The sequence below is a fragment of the Apium graveolens genome, chromosome 4 (genome assembly GCF_009905375.1).
Source record: "Apium graveolens cultivar Ventura chromosome 4, ASM990537v1, whole genome shotgun sequence".
Classification (NCBI taxonomy): domain Eukaryota; kingdom Viridiplantae; phylum Streptophyta; class Magnoliopsida; order Apiales; family Apiaceae; genus Apium; species Apium graveolens.
Window position 1 is genome coordinate 298,782,970 of NC_133650.1, and position 11,267 is coordinate 298,794,236.

Below are 11,267 nucleotides of genomic sequence, written 5' to 3' on the forward strand. Positions count from 1 at the left end.
AGTATATTATATATATATATTTATTTAAATAAATATATATATATTGATATAGTTTTCAAAACTATTAATCGAATAAGGTTTATTCGATAACTTTTATTTTATTTAATGAATATTATTACGAATATTCATTCGAGGGCTTATGACTCATGTTATTTTATTTAATGAATATTATTACGAATATTATTCGAGGGCTTATGACTCCTTTTATTTTATTTAATGAATATTATTACGAATATTCATTCGAGGGCTTATGACTCCTTTTATTTTATTTAATGAATATTATTACAAATATTCATTCGAGGGCTTATGACTCCTTTTATTTTATTTATTGAATATTATTTGAATATTAATTCGAGGGCTTATGACTCAGTTTATATTATTTAATGAATATTATTTGAATATTCATTTGAGGATCTATGACTCCGATTATTTGCTGAGATATATTCTTTATTTTATTAAAGAATAAGGTGTCGATAATCAAACTTATCTTGATTATTCAAATAAAGATAGTACTTTCGTATAAGTATATCTTTGGTTATTTAATACTCATTTCAAGTATAAATTTTACAACTTCTACCTCAATTATTTGTATAAAGATTATTCTTTATGGGAATATTATTTGAATATTAATATTCAGATATTTTCTAATATATTGGGACTAATTTACTTTATTAAATCAGCATTACTCCAAACACTCTTTAAAGTGTTTTCGAGTCTTTAAAATGATTTTTAAAAGTTAGAGCGGATCCCAAAACTCATTTTTATATATTTAAGATCTTCCTTTTAAAGGGGATTTAAATACTCGCTCAAAACCAGAGGGATCCAGCTCTGTGGTGTATTTTATATTCGCAACGAGGTTGCTGTTTTGATAAATGAATTGATTACTTACCCAACGTTCGGGAAGTAAGTCCATCTATTGAGTCGGCATAAGCAACATGGGCTCAGTGGGCGTCCATGAAAGTGTAAGTGGCTCAGTGAGAGTCCATCAAATACGTAAGTGGCTGAGTGGCAGTCCAGCATAAGGTCCTATTGCGGCCAGGGTGATGACCAGTGGGGATTTCGTCCATCTACTAGTAGAAAAGGTTACTTATTGGTATCTTTGCCTGATCAGCAAGATATCAGGTTTATGCCAAGGTTTTCTCCTTTCCAAATTCATTGGATATTACAACTCTGTTTATAATTTTCATAACAGAGGTTTTCAAGGAGTGTATGAAATGTATATATATAGGTGTATATATATCAGGACTTAATGAAGTATCTCGTAACTTTATTATTTATAATGATGTTCAAAGATTAAATCTATTCAAATCTTGTCTTGTAGTCTCATCTATGTGATGAACTTTTGAAACTAATTATAACTTGAACGGTGGTAGTTCAAGTAGTATTTGGAAAAGATATAAGTATATTGGAGTATCTTGTAACTTCATCTTTTAAATTTATATCTAGCAAATGATTATCTTATGCATGTCAAAGATTTTCAGAAAAACGTTGAGACAAGGTTAGATATATGAGATCACCTTGCAACGATAGTTTTATATAATTATAAACTGGAACTCTGTGTATATTATGCATAGAAGAGGACTTCCAAGATTTTGAAAAGTATATATGTATATATACTTAATATTTTGCGACTTCATCGCATTAAGATATCAACTTGGTCCATTTCTTTTGACCAAGACTTTCATGAGTACTATGAGAAGGCTCATATATAGTTAATCATTATACATATTATTTTGGTGGGCTTGCTGCTCACCCTTGCTTTCTTCTTTCATCACACAACAACAGATAGAAAAGATGAACAGGACCAAGCTCCCAGTTCGTGAGCGGATAGGAAACGTTCCGCAGTTTCCTATAGGCGTTGATGTCGCTATAGCTGAGGTAGGAACTACCAATAGGCTAGGCTTTCAACTTTTGATGTACCAGACTTATGTATCTTTATCAATTGTAATAATGGCAAAGAAATGTAAATCTATTTAGAAACCCTTTTAAGGTGTAATGGCATATAATTTTGGAATAAAATGATTCGTGTTACTTTTCGATATTCATCTCTGAGACTATAACTTGTGGTGTGTGTGTTTATTGTGGGGTCACAGTACAGAGTAGTTGATTGTTTATTAAGATTGGGTGTTATTAAGGGAAATGGAACTCGTGACAACCCGGATTCCCGACCCCGGATTTGGGGGTGTTACAGAAATGGTATCAGAGCTAAGCGTTATAAACCTCAGAGATGATGGGACGTTAAGATAATAAGTTAACTAAGATAATAAGAACTCTTGCCAAGTTCATAGTCGGGCTACCTAACGTAGCACTGACAGTTAAAACCCTTATGGGAACCCTTATAAATATCGTGATAGGAGCGTAGTTCGTTATCGTATATGGTAGCGGGACTCCGAACCCTGAGGTTGAGGAGCAACATCGCGATGATATTTTATTACTAATTGGAGATCGGATTTTGGATCCGATAGAGTGTCCTAATGCAGGACCGGATGATGTTGATATTGAGGATTTAGCGGTTGAGGATGTTGTCCTAGAAGGGATAGTTGTTGAGGAGGATCCCATGGAGGATCCTGACAGGATTAGATAAAGGACCACTGATGAATTGATGTCCATGGTTTGGTCGACTACCAGAGGTAGGATTGGCCGGTCACTACCGGAGGTTCGTTCAAGTTGTAAAGATAGTAGCCCCTTTAACGCGGCTTACTCGTAAGACTGGGAAGTTCGAATGGACAGAGAAATGCGAGAACAGCTTTCAAGAACTGAAGCAGAGGTTGGTGATGGCCCCTATGCTGGCATTGCCGGATGGAAAAAGGAGATTTTGTGATTTGTAAGTGACGCTTCGCATAAGGAATTAGGGTGCTTCTTAGCACAGTAAGATAATCGCGTCTGCGTCAAGACAATTAAGGTAATATGAAATTCAATATCCCCGCCCATGAGCTTAGGCTCGTGGCAATAGTTTTACCCTAAAGATTGGAGGCACTACTTGTATGGAGAGAAGTGCGAGAATTACCTAAGCCATAAGTGCTCTAGTACATTTTCACGTAGAAAGAGCTCAACATATGCCAGAGGAGGCAGTTAGAGCTAATCAAGAATAATGATTGGGAGATTCTTTATCATGCGGGGAAAGCCAATATGGTGGCTGATGCCCTTAGTGAAAAGGAGAGACTCAAGATGATGATGTCTTTTGGAGAGTTTATAAGAGATTTTGAGAAAATGGAAATAGAAGCGAAGGTAACCGGAGCCGGTACCGAAAAGCTGTTTGAGATTGCAATACAGCCCGAATTATTGGAAAAGATCATATTGTGCCAGAAAAAGTTATGAAGGAAGGCAGAGAGCCAACAATTAGATAAAAGATTAATATCGAGAAAGATGATAAGGGAATAATGAGGTATTCCTATAGAATTTGGGTTCCGAAAGTTCAAGAGCGTAAGGATGAGAACTTAGATGAGAGCCATAGTTTGAGGAATAAGATTTAGAGTAAACCCTGAACGTGATAGTCAGGGAGGTCACCATCAAGATAGAAGGAACCCATGACATAATGGAGTGGAAAATAAGGATTTTAAATTAAAAGATGACCCCAATTATGGGGAGTAGGATGAAACATTTCATACTAAGGAAACAGAAAGTCGAGTAAGGAAAGGAGACCCGAGACGGTACTCCTATACGGCAATTCATGGACCTGTCTAAAAAGAACTTAGACTATTATCCCCAACCACCACCCTGAGGAGATAGTGCGGTGAGAAATTCTTTCAGGACCTTTAAGTCGCTAAGCTCTCAGAGTTCCATGGAACAAGCTGACCCAGCCGAGGCAAGAGCCTGGCTAAAGGAAATATAGGAATTATTGGAGATTCTAAATGATTGACGAATCACAAAAGACTGTTTTTATCACTTACCCTCCTAAGAGAGAGACCACCCGCTGGTGAAAGACCAAGAAAGGCATGGAGCCAGAGATTATAATAAACTGATTAAAGTTTAGTCAATTGTTTTCGGGAAAGTAATTCCCAAGGTTATGGAGATAGTGTAAAAGCTTTAGAGCCAGAACAAAGGCGGACGAGTATGATGAATTATGCATCTAAGTTGTAAAAGTTATCAAGATTCGTTCTGAGGACACGAATCCAGAATGACGGGATGTTTGAAATCAATGCTTATGTGGTGTTGGTTCATGAAATAAAGATAAGAGAAAGGAAAAAAAAAGAAAAAAAGAAATTGAAGAGGAAAGGAATATAACGGCAATAGAGTTTGAGGAATGATAAGGGAGTTGGGTATGAGGAAACCCTAAAGACTCGTAGAAATAGAAATAGGAAAGTATGTAATTGTCAAGATGATGATGATCCACCATGAGTTAAAATTTATGGTTGAAGGCATAAGAGATACATATATTGTACCCCCTTTAAGTTGGGAGGATTCGAGGAAACCTTGAGGTAATTCGAAGGATAAATAATGAAAAATTGGATGAAGGAAGTGACCTTCAAGAAGGTGAAATGTAAGACCGGTGGCTTGATACCCAGAAAGGGAGACGCCAGGTATGAAAGATATCCCAACATTGAGGTAACTGTTGAGATAAACAACAAAAGTAAATAAGGAATTATTAAGAAGAAGTTTACGTTGAATACGACCAATATCTTCCAGAACATCTTTGTTATCGTTACCAAATTAGGCAAGACAAGCGGATAACCGTTGTTATCTTTTGGAGGCCATATGAATTGACCTCAATTTGAATAAGGATGCTATTATGAAGTTAGGTATAGACTATCGAGGTGGGAATGATGAATATGATAATCTATCAAGGAAATATGACTTGATTTATTCGTGGAAGGATGCAGGTACCTTTTAAAGGTGGAATTAAGGATAGAACATTGGTAACTTAAAATGAATCCTAGGGAACTGCATAAAGGTTGCCATTTCACCCTTAATAGGGATAGTATGAGTTTTGACAGTATGAATTGGAAAGGATTAAGGTAATAATAACCTTTAAGGATCAGTGGAGAAATTTTTCAGAAGTAAATAGACAATGGTTCTAGTATCAGTAAATGGTATTTTGATATGCCCTGTATATAGGGAATACAGGAGGAACGATTGAAGGATAACCTTAGAGGTTTTACAAGGAGAAAGGAAATATTCGAAATTCTCAAGAATAAAAATGTTGATAAAGGAAATATGACGTAATTATATTGATGCCAAGTGAGGCACGTGTTAAACCACGAGAAGGTATGGATCGAACCAGTAATGGTCGAAATTGTTCAGGGCAATTAGGACTTAAGATAGAAGATGTTCTAAGTATGATCGAGAGTCAGTCTTGACAGTGATTAACCTCTAAAGACTGAGGCAATAACTTATGGAAAAATGGTGATTTTTTTTTTACTCATCAGATTTTAAGGAAAACATCTTCACATAAGCTGTGATTGAAATGAGGTAGAAAATTATTTGGAGGTGGTTAAAATGACATTGACTGTAAGGAAATTTAACTATCAGGAAAGGCCAAAGAGGTGGCCGACACTTTAAAGGTAAGAGGATAATTATAGGCGCTTGTGCCAAAGGAATACAGTGATGATGGTTAAAGCTAAGAAGGTTGTATTATGGTTTGGAAGATTGACATTCCTTCTGATGACTGTGCAATACCCAACCGTAATAGTAGTTGGTAAAGGTTTAATTCGTGTAATTGCCATGAGCGGGCTATCTATCTTAGAAGGTCCTATCTTGGGATAAGCCAGGACCATGTTTCTAAAAGGACTAGACGAACCCTTGAGTTAATTCTTCTATTTAGGGCGTATGATTAAGAATGGTATTAACCTGCTATCGTTGCTTTGATTGAAACTCTTCTGCAATTTTATCTTCTTCATGTCATGAAAGTACGTCAAAGTTTGGAGTGTTCTTCATGAATTGTGATTGGTGATTATGTTACCTCCTTAGAAGGATTTGATACGAGATGTATGGACTCTGTATGGTTAGCTATTAAGACTTCAGGGAAAATGAATGACTACAGTGGGTCAGTGGTGGACCATAGTAAGGCAGCAATGATTCTGTGAGTAGTGAGCTGATTATAACCATGAGAGTTGTATTGGAATGGGTGTTGAGATTGAGTACCACTAATCGGGTCGTGGTAGTGTATAAGTTATCATTGATAGACTAATTAAGTAGAGTATCTACCTAGTGAATAATTATTCTTTCTTATCAATAGAGAGTCGTATTATTATACGAGGAAGGTTGCGGTGCAAGCATAGAATCCTAGTAACGATGATGTATAGAATGAGATCCCAGATTCGATTTTCGATGTCGAGGGAGTTTCAAAGGTGATTATGTATAAGCTCAAGGAAGAGTGTGGGTCCATAGAATGATGGACGGGATAGCGAAAATATTTAGGCATGGGAAATACGAGGCTATGATGCTTGATGCTGATATAAATACGTATATGTTTTGTTCTCCTATGACAAACCTCTATAGTTCAGAGGTAGGTTCCAAGCCAGATATTTTGTGGCAGTATATTTTTTTCATATATACAATTCTCTTCAATTCGTTCTTTTCTCTTCTTTTCATTTCATATAAACTGAGAAGAACAACCCTTCCAGAAGGGGAGGTATTTCCGAATGACTATCTATCTGTGTGATAGAAACCGAGTAGGATACCAGCTATTGTTTAATTGCTTGTCAAGTACTAAAGGCTGGCCACCTTCTGTACTTACTATGCAATGTAACAAGTGTTCATGATCATAGTGATCTCTCAATGAATTCTTTTACTTCTATATGATGGATCAAGCTTTCGAAGATGGAGGCAGCTAGAAAGGAAGTGGTACCAAGTATGGTGGTATTCCGATTCTAACGCGTTAGTGATACTAAGGTTGACGTGGTTATTAAAAGGTTATAGAATGCTAACGAGCAAAAGTATTACCAGTATAATATTAGGAACATAAGGTAGTAGCGATTACGAATTGGAAAAGAGTGGGTATTGAGAAGCAAAACCTATAGCACAAAAAGCTATAATAAGAGTCTATGGAATAGACTTGGAAGAATTTGGAATGATCACTTAACATGGATTGAGTTTTCTTACGCTAATAGATCATATGTCAGTATTGAGATATCGCCTTATGAGATCCTTGAGGGAAGATAATGTCGATCTCCCTTATGTTAGGATGAAGTTGTAGAGCGCAAGATGCTCGGACCCGCAGTAGTCCAAAGGACCAGGGATATAATAGATCTAATCAGAGGACGGCTGGTAGTAACCCAAGATGGACATAAGAGGTATGCTGATTTGACTCGAAAGGACAAAGAGTATGAAATAGGGGACCTAGTGATGTTATAGGTATCCCTTGGAAAGGATTGATGAGGGTTGGAAAGAAAAGAAAGTTTAAGTCCACGAATTGTTGGACCCTTGGATATACTAAAACATATTGGGAAGTTAGCATACGAGCTAGTCCTACCCCCGAACCTGTAACAAGTTCATAACGTGTTCCACGTATCAATGTTAAGGAAGTGTAATTCGGATGCCAGATAAATAGGGGCATATGAGCGCATAGACATGCAACCCGACGTAACCTATATGGAGCAACCAGGAAGGGTTATAGATTGAAAAGGGACAAGTGCTTAGGAGAAGGGTTATCAAACTAGTCAGAGTTTGATGGTAGAACAACAATGTGGGAAAATTACTTGAGAGTTAGAAAGTGCAATGCTAAGAGAGTATCCCTATTCATTTTCTATCTGATTCCGGGACGAAATCCTTTTAAGGAGGGGAGACTGTAATAACCCCAATTTTTTGAATTTTTTTTGAAACCCTTATGAATAGTGATTTTGCTGATTATGCTGAATAAGAAAACTTTTCATGCCACACTATGTAGGGGTTCTTCTATTGTTATTCTGAGATCTTATTAGTACTTTATATGAGATATAAGTATATGTAAAAATCGTCAGAATCCAAATTCGAACACTTTGATTTTTCCCGAAAATCCACCAGATACCGAAAGAATTGAGTATAAGGTAACATGATTAAAAGGATTTAAATTCAAGGATTATAAGAGAGGATCATAAAAGGAATATAATGTATTGAGAAAGGTTAAGGGAACCCAAGTAATAAAATCCCGGGTATGATCCCTCAAACGATAAACGAGAATGAAAGTTAAGCGAACCGTATAACAGATCAGCGGTCATTAGCCAAGTAATTAAGAGCTAATCAAAGAGGTTAGTGATGATGATGTCACCACACCAACAAGAAGATGACAAGTGTGGGAAGATGACATAGGAGGATGACATAAGCATGACCAAAGGGAAGGTATTGTTGGTTGATTTCAAGCCACACATATTTTACCATGGTTAAAAGGTAATTAACAAAACAAAAGGATATCAACCAAGCCTTTTATGCACAAAGATCAATAAAACAAAGCAAGCTTCTCTCCCCCCCCCTTTTCATCTTCTTCATTTCGAATTTTTCACCAAAATGGTGAATTAGAAATTCAAAACACAAGCTATACTCCATGGAAAATTATAAGGTTTGTTTCTTTGGATCCTATATTTCATAACTAAGAAGAGCAAGTAGTTTGAGTGCTTGAATCAAAGGTTTTCTATCTCAAACAAATCATTTTAGTTTAGGGTGAATAGTAACTTTCAAGAACAAATTTTTGATTCTTGATTTTATTTGCAAGGTCAAGGTAGCTTAAGCATATATTAAGGCTTCCATGGACATTCCAAGGATCTTTCTTTGATTAAAAGCTTCAAGGAAGGTATAACTCTTCATGACCTTAGTATTAAGATTGTTTGATATAAATGATTATGATGATGGAATGATAGATTAAGTGTAGTAGTTGTTTTATCATGTTGAGATCTTAGTGGTTAAGTGCTTTTGTTGATTTTGGAGTTAAAAAGTTGCACTAGTTGTTCTTGATGATTCATGGTATGATTTGAGATTGGTTTAAATGGTTTAAAGTGTTTGATGAGTGATATGGTCATATGGTTGTATTGGGATTGATTGGTGATGGTTTGGTGTTAAATTGGTTGGTAAAATTTTGGGAAATCGCGTAAACATAGCCGTCGTAATGTCCGATTTACTTTAGGCTGTTTTTGTTCTTAACATTAGGACCCGTGAACTCACTGCTAGGTTTTGACCATTGCCATGATTAGATAGTTCATGTTACGAACTTCGTTTTGATATGTAGTTCGTTTGATTCCGATGTACGGTTTAGGAGAAACGACCGTTTTAAGTAACGGCGTTTCGCGACCGAACCATTACCCCTCGCCTTACTTTGAAACCTTGGTCAAGGACCTTAAATGACTAATTGAGGTAAGAAACAATTATGTAAAGTGGATTAGGCAGTTGGTAAGGTACTCGTGAAAGAATCGCCTTAAAACCCTTAATGGTTAATTTATTAAAAATGGTGGAGCCGAGGGTACCCGAGTGACTTAAGCGAATCAGTGAGCGCAAAACAAGCGTTAGAGTCTAAGTTAGTTAAAGTATAGATTTACAAGTGACTTTGGTTTAATTCCAACTTACTTGTTGTTTATAGGTTACCAGACTCGTCCCGAGCCATTCGTAACCCCAGTCGCTCAGGCAAGTTTTCTACCCGTTATACTGTTGTTGTGATGTAAATATATGTATATGCATTATCTTGTGATAAGTGCATGGTTGTTATTAGCAAATTTTGCGATATATTGGAGCATGCTGATATGATATATGCATGTCTGTTTCGTAATCTTGATATATATCTGTTGATTCAATTGCTTATAAGTTGCATAATACCTATGCTAGAGATAAGCAGTAGTTGCATATACCCTTAGTATAGCGGACCCAAAGGTGAACATTTTCTAAAACCGGGAGTCGATGTTCCCGAGTATATTATATATATATATTTATTTAAATATATATATATATATATATTGATATAGTTTTCAAAACTATTAATCGAATAAGGTTTATTCGATAACTTTTATTTTATTTAATGAATATTATTACGAATATTCATTCGAGGGCTTATGACTCATGTTATTTTATTTAATGAATATTATTACGAATATTATTCGAGGGCTTATGACTCCTTTTATTTTATTTAATGAATATTATTACGAATATTCATTCGAGGGCTTATGACTCCTTTTATTTTATTTAATGAATATTATTACAAATATTCATTCGAGGGCTTATGACTCCTTTTATTTTATTTATTGAATATTATTTGAATATTAATTCGAGGGCTTATGACTCAGTTTATATTATTTAATGAATATTATTTGAATATTCATTTGAGGATCTATGACTCCGATTATTTGCTGAGATATATTCTTTATTTTATTAAAGAATAAGGTGTCGATAATCAAACTTATCTTGATTATTCAAATAAAGATAGTACTTTCGTATAAGTATATCTTTGGTTATTTAATACTCATTTTAAGTATAAATTTTACAACTTCTACCTCAATTATTTGTATAAAGATTATTCTTTATGGGAATATTATTTGAATATTAATATTCAGATATTTTCTAATATATTGGGACTGATTTACTTTATTAAATCAGCATTACTCCAAACACTCTTTAAAGTGTTTTCGAGTCTTTAAAATGATTTTTAAAAGTTAGAGCGGATCCCAAAACTCATTTTTATATATTTAAGATCTTCCTTTTAAAGGGGATTTAAATACTCGCTCAAAACCAGAGGGATCCAGCTCTGTGGTGTATTTTATATTCGCAACGAGGTTGCTGTTTTGATAAATGAATTGATTACTTACCCAACGTTCGGGAAGTAAGTCCATCTATTGAGTCGGCATAAGCAACATGGGCTCAGTGGGCGTCCATGAAAGTGTAAGTGGCTCAGTGGGAGTCCATCAAATACGTAAGTGGCTGAGTGGCAGTCCAGCATAAGGTCCTATTGCGGCCAGGGTGATGACCAGTGGGGATTTCGTCCATCTACTAGTAGAAAAGGTTACTTATTGGTATCTTTGCCTGATCAGCAAGATATCAGGTTTATGCCAAGGTTTTCTCCTTTCCAAATTCATTGGATATTACAACTCTGTTTATAATTTTCATAACAGAGGTTTTCAAGGAGTGTATGAAATGTATATATATAGGTGTATATATATATCAGGACTTAATGAAGTATCTCGTAACTTTATTATTTATAATGATGTTCAAAGATTAAATCTATTCAAATCTTGTCTTGTAGTCTCATCTATGTGATGAACTTTTGAAACTAATTATAACTTGAATGGTGGTAGTTCAAGTAGTATTTGGAAAAGATATAAGTATATTGGAGTATCTTGTAACTTCATCTTTTAAATTTATATCTAGCAAATGAT